This window comes from Dasypus novemcinctus, chromosome 10 (genome assembly GCF_030445035.2).
Source record: "Dasypus novemcinctus isolate mDasNov1 chromosome 10, mDasNov1.1.hap2, whole genome shotgun sequence".
Classification (NCBI taxonomy): domain Eukaryota; kingdom Metazoa; phylum Chordata; class Mammalia; order Cingulata; family Dasypodidae; genus Dasypus; species Dasypus novemcinctus.
Window position 1 is genome coordinate 27,767,635 of NC_080682.1, and position 11,469 is coordinate 27,779,103.

Consider the following 11,469-nt stretch of genomic DNA (forward strand, 5'->3'; position numbering starts at 1 on the left):
TGGAAGGGAAGAATCCAGGAAGCCTGAACCTTCACAGCCATCGGCAGCTATCTTGCTGCAACAAGTGAAAAGAGACTTTGGTGAGGGAAGTTAATTATGCTTTATGCCTAGTATCTATAGCATCCTACCCCAATAAATACCCTTTATAAAAACCAACCAATTTCTGGTATTTTGCATCAGCACCCTTTTGGCTGACTAATGCAGAGAGGGTACACTTTTTTTCATGTTTATTCTCTTTGTGGATCTCTGAGTTTCATGTATATGCATATCCATGTATTTTATTAATTTGGGGAAGTTCTATCAAAATATTGTTACCCTAGTACAAGAGCAAACATGCAGACCATTGGAATTGAATTGGGAGATCTGGAATAAATCTTCATTTCTATGGGCAATTTTTCTTTGACAGGGTTTGTCATATCCACTCAATGATGAAAGAATAATTGCTTCATCATTTGGTGCTGGTAAAACTGGATAGTTTCCCCAACCCACCTCACTATCTTTTCTTTCATAAACTGTATAATTACCTAAAGAATACAATCACTGGCATTTGGTATAATCAACAAGTTGCACATTCACCATTTCAATCTATATTAGGGCACTTTCATTACTAGAAAAAAGAAAATTAAAAAAATTTCATACTCATATGTAAGTGCTACTAATTACAAATCCTTTGATGTGGTTTCACCTTTTATATTCATTTCCAAATATGTGCAAACAAATTTTTACCAATTCTGCACAGACTGAACTTCAGCTTTCCATTCTCTAACCACATTCTACACTCTGGTGACTTACATTTAAGCTTCTAACTCCATGATTTCACACATTACATTTACTTTCATAATATTAAAATCGTACACTATTTCTATTTTTGTGACTGGATTGCTTTACACATCATAACATAATGCCTACCAGGTTCATACAAATGCCAAATATTTCACAACTTCATTTCTTTTTAGAGCTCAATAATATTCCATTTTGTGTATATAACACAGTTTGTTTATCAATTTTTTAGTTAATGGACACCTGAATTGTTTCCATGTCTTGGCAATTGTGAATGATGCCACTGTGAACATCAGTATGAAGATGCCTGTTCCTGGCACTGCCCTAGGTTGTTCTGTATATATACCTAGTGGAGATAATGTTGTGTCACATAATAGATCTATATCAAATTTCCTTAGGTACTCTACTGCGGTCACACCTCGGGCTGAAGTGTGGTTTGCTGGCCTGGCGAGGGGAGCAGCCGCGGTAGGCCTAATTCCGCTGCCCCCATAAAAGGGTGGTTGGTCAGGCCCACCGCCACCCCTGAAGGAAGCTCGGCATGGGCGCAGAGTGCCCTCGGGTCTCCCCTTCTCAGCAGCCATGCTTCCGCGGCCGCCCCTCCTCCCAGATGGCGCCACCCGATGCCTTGTGGGGCGGCACCCTTCTTCTTCCTTCTCCCTGCGCAGGCGCAGGGCAGAAAATTCCAGTCTGCCCTTTTCCCCTCCCCCGACAGCAGCAACAGCCAGGTGTGGGCGGAAAAATCCAGTCTGCCCTTTTCCCTCCCCCCTACAGCAGCAACAGCCAGGCGTGGGCGGGAAACTCAAGTCTGCCCTCTACCCCAGCAACAGCAGCCACCAATCCCTAAACCCTGCCCCTTCCCCCAGCAACAGCGACAGCCAATCCCTAACCACCACCCCTCCCCCGTCTGGTACCGCCCACTGACCTTTCGCCGGCAACCAATCAGAACAGGGCATGGCTTCGACCAATCAGCCTTCCCCAGCCCCTATAAAACTGTTGCCTCTCCCTCAGTAAAGTGGACTTGCGTGTTTACCTTGTCTCCGCGGTAGTTCTTCTGCCGTGCGCCCTCCAGTCCTGAGAGCCCCCGACAAGGGCCTGGCCTCCCTTGTCCCCAGTTCGTTGCCTGCTTCTCCAGGCAACCCCTTCATCGCCTGCTTCTCCGGGCGACCCCTTCATCGCCGGCTTCGCCGGGCGACCCCGTCAGCCAAACCGCGCAACCCCTTGTGAGACCGATCCCTCGTCTGCTGCCGGACCGACCCCTCGTCCCAAGTGGGACCGACCCTTCATCCCAAGCAGGACCGACCCCTCGTCCAGAGCTGGACCGACCCCTCGTCCGCAGCCAGACCCCACCTCTACCGACCGAGCAAACCGTCGCACTCTACAGTCAACAGTGAATAAGCATTCCAATCTCTCCAATTCATCTCCTACACTTATAGTTTTCTGTTAATACTGGTCATTCTGTTAGGCATGAAATGATATCTCATTATAGCTTTGATTTGCATCTCCTTAATAGGCAGTGGTGCTGAACATTTTTTTCATGTGGTTTTTCACCATTTATATGTATTCTTTAGAAAAATATCTATTCAGGCCTTTTGCCCATTTTTTTTTTCCAAAATTACATTCATTTTTATTTCAATACTGTAGCTTACACTATAATATGCTTGAAATTTTTCATGTTTCCTTCATAGGCTATTAAATTTTAGCATCTGTTTCCATACATTACATTTATTAGCAAAAACCACATTTTAAAAAATGTACAAGAATAAACTATCACAATCACTAAAAGAAATGAACTCAGGAATTTAAAACAGTATCATGTCAGGAAGTTTATCTTCATGGAAAATATTTGCTATATGCAAATCTCACTTGACTTTACTTAATTAAAACTATTTAAGGATGGCTGTGGTACTTGGAATGAAATATTGAAAGCAGGAAATTTTAGAAGACCACCAGTCCCAATCCCAAAAGCAAATTATTTCTCTTTCCCAACATCTTTTTGGAAATCACAGCTTCATTTAGAAGAATCATTCCCATAATAAAAGCAGCATTCAGAATGAGAATATTATGTGACTCTGTCACAAAATGAACTGATGTCACAAAATGGCTGATTCCATGAATATAGCTCACTTTTCCACCGTGAGGGTTCTTATGAGAACCTTCACACAGAGACCCACAGATATGTTTCCACATCTGGCCAGAAGTCACAGCAAAGACAATACACCGAGACTCCACAACACAACCTGTCTTGTTATAGATGAATTCTAATTTGATTCTTAAATGAAGCACACCACCAATAGGTGACACCAACAGTGGCAAAGAATGGTGCCAAAGTTACTGGGTGTTCTGAAGACCTGAATATGAACATGTGTTCCTTCAGCAGTCCATCTTGGTGGTTGTTCAGCTGTAAATCCAATTCTTTGAAGGTCAAATGTATCAGCTCTTTGGGACCTGCCTTTGGTAGGAAAATTTATGAATGTAGGGGCAGAGTTAATGTTGAAAAACATCTGTCAGCTTATCATAGTACACCATTCTAAAAAAGAATTTGTTACAAAAAATAGATGAAGAGTGCCAGGAGGTAGCCAGTATTTGATATTCTTAATTAGTTTGCCTGTGCACAGAACACTGTTGCTGAAGTTGAAGAGCAGTGAGCATGAGACTCATAGTTTTGAGGTGGTGCCTTTATAAATTTTCAGAATTTGTCACCATTCATTCAGAAGACTGAGAGCCTGAAATTCCACTCCTTCAGCTGACCTACTTTTTCAGCTAAAAGAGTAGCCTTTTTCTTCTGTCCTCCTGGGAGCTGTATGCACAGGAGCAGCAACAGGAAGAGGAAGGGAAAGCTCTAGCTGGGCAGGTGCCACAGCCTCTGCCTCCACTGCCCCCAATGTATAGAAGCACCCCAGGCCTCCATCTTAGAAAGGCAGTGTCTCCTCCACTCATGCTAAATTTGGGCGCACAGTAACTCCCAAGACCCCACAGCCACTAAGAAGCCACTGTGTATCCCCTGGTGGTGGTGGTGGGGGCAGGCAACAGCATCCTAGGAGACGAGGCGGTGGCCTTGGACATGGAAGAGGAGACTGACAGAGCTTCCTGTTCACAGGAGAGGGAACCTGGAATGCATTTTGCCCATTTTTTAATCAGGTCATTTGTCTTTTTATATTTGAGTTGTAGGATCTCTTCATATATTATGATTATTAGATCCTTGTAAGATTTGTGATTTCCGAATATTTTTTTCCATGGTCTAGGAAGCCTTCTTAACCACTCCCAAAAGTCCTTTGAGGTTCATTAGTATTTAATTTTGAGGAGGGCCGATTTCTCTGTTTTTTCTTTTATTGCTCATGCTATGGGGGTTAGGTTAAAAAACAACAACAATAGCATGCTGCAACTTCCTGTAGAGTTTCCCTACATTATCTTCTAGAAATTTTATAATCCTGGCTTTTATGTTTAGGGCTTTGATTCATTTTGATTTGATTCTTATATAGGAAGTGAGATAGGGATCTTCTTTGATTCCTTTTTTGTTTTTTTTAATATATATATATATATATATAAATATATACATGCTTATTTTAAAAACAAACTTGGATTGCAAAACTGTAACTTAAAAATTATAGGGGATTCTCATATGCCCCGCTTTCCACACCTCCCACATTTTCCCACATTAAAACATCCTTCATTAGTGTGATACATTCATTGCAATTGATGAACACAGTTTGGAGCCTTGCCATTAAGCATGTATCATAGATTTATATCATAGTTTATACTCTCTCCCCCCAATTTTGTTGGTTATTATGGGAAGATATGTAATGGACTGTATCTGCCCTTGCAGTAACATTCAGGATGATACTCAAGTCCCCAAAATGCCGCTATGTAGCCCCTGCTTTTCCCTCTCCCTGCCTTCAGAACCTCCACATCAATGATATAATTTCTTCCATTGGTAAAATCACAATAAGAGAATATCAAACACCAGTAAGTCTACTTTAGTCCATAATTAATTCCCTAATCCTGAGGATTCTGGGATGATGATGCGTTTTCAACCATCAATTGAGAGGGGGCTTCTATTCCATAAGGCTGATGGATAGGATTCTCTTGCTTGAAGTTGTAGACCCTCTCAGTTCCTTGGTACGGTGGTTGTCCATCATCTCCTCACTTTTAATTGTCCTGGGTAAGTTCAATGAACTGGAGAGTAGGTTTTGCAACATAGTAGAGATTGAGAACCCAGCTGCCATATGGACAGCCCAAAGATTTACATCGCTTGGACATACACTTAGGAATTCTAGTACTAATTATTGGTTCAAATAGAAGGGACGGTAGAGCCATGTGTAAGGAAACCACGACTGAGTCCAATTTTGTTACACTGGGGAGCATAAATTCCAAAGTAGAGTCTGCTTGTAGGGCACCAAACTTTTGAGCTATCTGTCCTAACTAGTATCTGGATGTCTTCAGAATCCTCAAGAAACCCACTATTTGGGGTATTATCTATTTTATCTGTCAATGGGTTCCTGCTGATGCATGCATAAACATAACCTCTGAGATGACCTCCCAAATCACTTTGAAGTTTCTTAGTCATATAAACTCATTTGTCTTTAACTTTCCCCCCTTTGCTCAAGGTCTTTCTCCAATTGCATTGCTAGTTGGTACTCAGTAGTATTCCCTCAGTAACAGGGAGTCTCATCCCCACAAGTAATGTTCCTCACATGAGGGAAAGAAATTGAATTTATGTGGTGAGTTTGGCTTAGAGAGAGGCCACATTTGAGCAACAAGGAGGCTCTCAGAGACAGCTCTTAGGCACCCTATAAAATTGGGCTAAGTTTCAATTTCAAGAGTAAATGTTCATGAGCACAGTCATCAATATCAAGGGTCCATCAATGGACCATCCTCCTTCACTAGTTATTGCCCCTGTACTTGGGGGATCCTTGCTGTTACATTAGAGAATATAATGGAGCTCCCTGGGATAGGAATTGGGTATTCTTTCAGATACTGTGTTAATCTCCAAACAACATTTATATGCCTTACATGTTTCCTCAGGTGAACTTCTTTCCATGTACCCCCCCCCATCCGTGACACCCCACAACAATGTTTAGTTATGGTTATCCAGTTCTCCCAGCACTATTTGCTGAAAAGACTTTTTTTTTTCCCACAGAAAAGTGGACTTGGTAGGCTTTACAAAATTTAGCTGACCAAAGAAGTGAGGATCTATTTTTGATTTCTCAGTTTGATTCCATTGATTACTGTGTCTATCTTTATGCCAATAACATACCATTTCAACCACTGTAGATTTAAAATGCACTTAATGGTCAGGAAGCCTCTGGCATAATATCCACTTATGATCTTTTTTGTTTCTATGGGGTCAGAAGTAATATTTCCCTTTTATTCATGATTTTTAAAAATTTGCATCTTACCTGTTTCTTTGTTTTTCTGCCTTAGTCTTACTAAGAGTTTGTTGATTTATTTTTTATGTTTTATTTTTTCCAAAGAACCAGATTTTGGTGTTATTCAGTCTCTCTCTCTCTCTCTCTCTTTGGTTCTCCATTTATTTTTGCACTAATCTTTGTTCTTTCTTTCTTTCCTCTTGCTTTGGAATTGTTTGCTATTCTTTCTCTAGTTTCTCTAGTTGTTCAGTTAGACCTTTGATTTTAGCTCTTTCTTCTTTTTTAATGCAGGTATCTAGGGCCATAAATTTCCCTCTCAGCACTGCCTTTACTGTATCCCATAAGTTTTCATATGTTGTGTTCTCATTTTCATTGGTATCAAGATTTCTATTAATTTCTCTTGCAATTTCTTCTTTGGTCGCCTGATTGTTTAGGGGTGTATTTTTCAATCTCCATATATTTGCAAATTTTCCCTTTCCCTATCTATTATTGATATCCAGCTTCATTCTTTATTGTCAGAGAAGGTGCTTTCTATAATATCAGTCTTCTTAAACTTATTAATAACTGTCTTGTGTGTCAACATGTGGTCTATCCTGGAGAAAAATCCAAGAGCTCTTGAGAAGAATGTGGAGCCTGCATAGTTAGGGTGAAAATTTGTGATATATCTCTCAGGTCCATCTCATTATCAAAATTTTCACATTCTCTGCTCCTTGTTGATTTTCTGTCTAGTTCTTTCTATTTATGTGAGGAGCATATTGAAAACTCCAACTACTATTGTAGAGATGTCAATTTCCACTTTCACATTTGCTAGAGTTTCCTATGCATTCTGCAGCACCCTTGTTAGGTGCATAGATATTTATTTCAGTTACTCATTCCTACTGGACTGTCCTTGTTATTAATATGTAATGGCCCTCTGCATCTCATCACTTTTTGGCATTTAAAGTCTGTTTTCTCTGACACCAGTATAGCTATCCCTGCTATATTTTGTTTACTATTTGTATGAAACATCTTTTCCCATCCTTTCATTTCAATGTATTTGCATCCTTGGGTCTAAGGTGAGTCTTCTGCAGACAGCAACAGCACATGGATGGCTCATGTTTTCTTCTAAATTCTGTAAGCCTATGTCTCTTGATTGGTTAGTTTAATCTGCTAATATTCAATGTAATTACTGTAAAGGCATTACTTATTTCAGCCATTTTAACCTTTGGATTTCGTATGTCATATCTCACTTTTTTTCCATCTTTTTACTTTTTTAGTTACACTTTATGGCAGTTTGAGAATTTTTTGAAGACAAAAGGAGAAAGATTATGTTTGTAAACTAATCTATTCCTCTGGTGTATAATACCATTTGATTACATTAAATTCAGCTGATGTGTCTTTGATTAGATTATTTGTTATGATTAGGGCTATTGATTTTAATATATCAGTGGGCATAATTCATGTTGCTAGGTCTAATATAAAAGGACACTCTCACAGATAGAGAGGAAGAGAGTGCTCTGCCATTTTTAGTCCTAACATGTGACATAAAGAATTCTCAAACAATTGACACTGATATTGAAGGCCCATAAAGGAACAAGCATATGCCGAGAGGAGGACAACAGGATCACTTAAGTACAAAGCCACAAGAGGCTGGGCCCATGGATCCTTAAGCAAAAGAGGAAGCACAGAGGGAAAGATAGAGACCAGTAGATACTGGCAAGCATCTTGCTTCAGCACATGGTAACTGACTTTGCTGCGAAAGCACCCTTAAGTTGGATGGTTTATAGCCTTGGAACTGTAAGCTTTCACCTTAAGAAAATAATCCTTATAAATGTCAAGAGATTTCTTGTATTTTAAATGTGCAGCTCTTTGGCAGACTAATACACATTTTCTGATAGTCTTCACTTCTCTATTCTCCTCCAAGGCTCTCTTTCTCTTCAATTTTCTTTTCTAGCTGCAGAAGTACATTTAGTGTGTTTCCTCCATAGATGGATTCTTGTTTAGAAACTCTCTTAGTTTCTGTTTTTCTCTGAATATTTTGAATTCACTGTCATATTTGAAGGACAGTTTTGGCAAATAGAGTTCTTGGCTGGCAATTTTTCTCATTCAGTATATTAATTATATCATAATGCCTTCTTGCCTCCATGGTTTCTAAAGAGAAATCACATTAAGTTCCCTGTATGTGAGGATTCATTCTTCCATTGCTGTTTTCAGAATTTTCCACAGAAATCCATGCTACTCATGAGAGTTGGAGATCTCTCAGCCATTTTTACTCAAATAATGTTACTGACCCCTTTCCCTTCTCGTCTTCTTCTGGAAGTTCAACAACACGTATGTTAGTTCACTCTGTGTTCTCATTCAACTCCCTGAGCCCCCAATAATTTTTTTCTATTTTTTCCTCTCTCTTTTCCTTTTTTCAATTTCAGTTGTGCTTTCTTATACATCACAGTTTCTTTCTTCCATGGTTTGAAATCTATTGTTGTGTGCTTCTATTATATTTTAATCTCAGTTATAGTGTCTTTTATTCCTATAAGCTCTGTTATTTTTCTATCCAAGATTTCAAATCTTTCTTTGTGTTTTCTAGTGCCTTCTTAATATCTTTTAGATGTTTTATCCATGTTGCCCTTCAATTCTGTGATTTTATGCAAGAGTTTCATATGGCCCTCATTGATTAGCTGTTTAAAGTCCTGTGTCTTGTGTGGAGCTTTGATTTGTTACTTTTCCTGAGTTATACTTTACTTTAGCTTTGTAAGGATTGCAATTTTTTGACTGATATCTGTGTATGTTTCTGATGCTGAATTCAATCTGATATCCAGGTTCTCTTTTTCCAAAGAATTTACTGTTAAGTAGATGTATGTTACCACTGTTTTTTGACTCTTTGTTGAAAATGTCCTAAATATTTAGGATTGCCCCCGTTTAACTCTTCAGACCACAGCTAAGGACCCAAGGATGGGAAGTGGTCCAGTTTCCAAGGACCATGGAGAGGGTGGCAGTAAAGACATCTGCTTGTGTCTTTATTTATTATTTTCCCCTTTTGACTCCTTTTCTGGTCTGAGAGAAAGATGATATTCTTGGAAGACCTCTCAACTCAGACCATAGTTGCTAGGGGACATTACATTCAGTGTAATTTCTCTAGTGAGTGGGCAGTTCAGAAGCAATATCCTCAACACTGGCTAAACCTCACAAACAAACTTTCTCAGAAGCCCTCTCCATCCTTAACTAGACTTATACTTTTTCCCTGTCTCCTCAGCAACCAGTCTGGGCAGTATGGGGAGTATTTGAGAAGGCAGAATGTCTTTAGCTCCCATGCAATATCAGGGCCCAACTGAGACTGGAACTGTGAGACCTCCTACAATGCAGCAGACCAACTCAGTGGCCAAAATATGAATTTGCTGCAGGCTGTGTCTATCACTCTCCCCTTGTTGGGGAAGAGGACACCTTCAAGTCCCTCATTCCACAGCCACTGCAGTTCACACTTGCAGTATTCTTTAGGGGGCTATTTGCTTTGTATGTGGGGAGATGGGAGCCTGGAGCTACTGCTTTGGTAGCTCTAGTCCTGGGAATTTTCAGCCATTGAGACTTCTTTATTTTGTCCCTCTCTTTTCTGGATGGTGTCTCAATTTCCCTCCTGGCCTGAGCCCCAGAACATCCATTTTGGCAGTTCCTTAGGAAGCTAAATAAAGAACTTCAGTATGATCTTATAATCCCACTCTTCAGAATATATTCAGAAGAACTGAAATCAAGAATGCAAGGAGTTATTTGCACACCGATGTTCAAAGAGGCATTATTCACAATTGTTAAAAGATGGAAAGAACCTGGTTTCCCATCAATAGATGAATGGATAAAAAATATGGTATCCACTTATGGTAGAATACTATTCAACTATAAAAAGAAATGAACTGAGGAAGCACATGACAACATAGATGAACCTTGAGTATATTATGTTGAGTGAAATAAGCCAGACCAAAAAGGACAAATATTGTATGGTCTTGATGATACGAACTAAATACAATGAGTAAACTTATTGAGAAACAGGAGCTAATACTGAATGTATCCAGAATGTTTAAAAGCTAAATTGTAAAGATGTGGCAATAGATGAAGTTGATATTAGAACATTATAATGAAATAAACATTGCTGACTTATAGATGTGATTGTGACTCAAAGGGGTAGTCTAGGGAGGTTAATATTCATTGACAAATATCTACAGAATAATCGATGGATGATATAAGAGTAATTTTGGTGATAGATATGGATTACAGTTATTAATACAAATTCAAGTATGTTCTACTACAAGTTGTTAAGAATATGGTGATACATGGAAAAATACAACTAATATAATATAGACTATTATTAACATTAATATTTAATAATTTTTGTAGCAAAAGCAAAGAAGGTATTATATTGATGATAAAGTTAAAACAAAGTATATGAGGTGTAAATTTATGATACATGAATATGACTCATTACTTTTTTCTTTATTTTCTTAATTGACAATGAGAACTTGATCATATCCTTTAAGCATTTTGTGCTCATTTATATATCTTGCTGAACACTGAAGAAAGGATAAGGCTTGCTTTTAGGATTAAATGAGATAATTGTGCCTGGAGTCTGTTATTTTATTTTTTTGAAGTTAAAATAAAGTTACTTAAAAAAAGAAAAAAAGAAATAATGTTAACATTCAAGCAGCACCATGTCAGAATTTAAAACATCATTTTGAGTGAAGCAGTGTAAGATCTCACTGTTAGGAAATAATTATTAATTATATGAATGCAAATTCATAGTCAGAAATAAGGTATCTGAGTTAAGAGTAGAGAATCAGGAATTAATATTTTGTAACTTCAGAATTTCTCTCTAAACTGATAAAGAACTTTTATTAATAGAAGGCATTGATATAAGTACAAGGTGAATATTAACACCAATGAATTCTACATTTACATGTGGTTAAAATGTGAACATTTAGGTTGTGTATAAGTTACAATTTTTGTAAAAATTTTCAAAAACCATAGAACTGGAGTAAAATTTTTCAAAAACCATAGAACTGGAAAACACAGTGTACCCTAATGTAATCTGTTGTGAACTGTCAATTAACTATTTATAAATGTTTCAAAAATTGTAATGAAAGCATGAACTGATGCAACATGTTAACAATAGAGACAACTGTGTTTTTGAGTGGATATATGTGATTTCTGTACTTCTTGCCTGATTCTTCTATAAACTACTAATTTTCTAGTTAAAAAATAAACTATTATAATTCCTTAAATGAAATGTAAGAACCTTGAAAATTTTGAATTTCATCCGCTTCTTATACCAGCATTTTTTCCATATACTTTACTTCTATGCGGT

The 11,469-nt window shown here is 38.3% G+C and overlaps 1 pseudogene; it reads right to left on the bottom strand.

The window, feature by feature from the left end:
* Positions 1–2,667: 2,667 nt before the first annotated feature.
* On the bottom strand, positions 2,668–3,306 carry LOC101421638 (dolichyl-diphosphooligosaccharide--protein glycosyltransferase subunit TUSC3 pseudogene; annotated as a pseudogene).
* Positions 3,307–11,469: the final 8,163 nt, after the last annotated feature.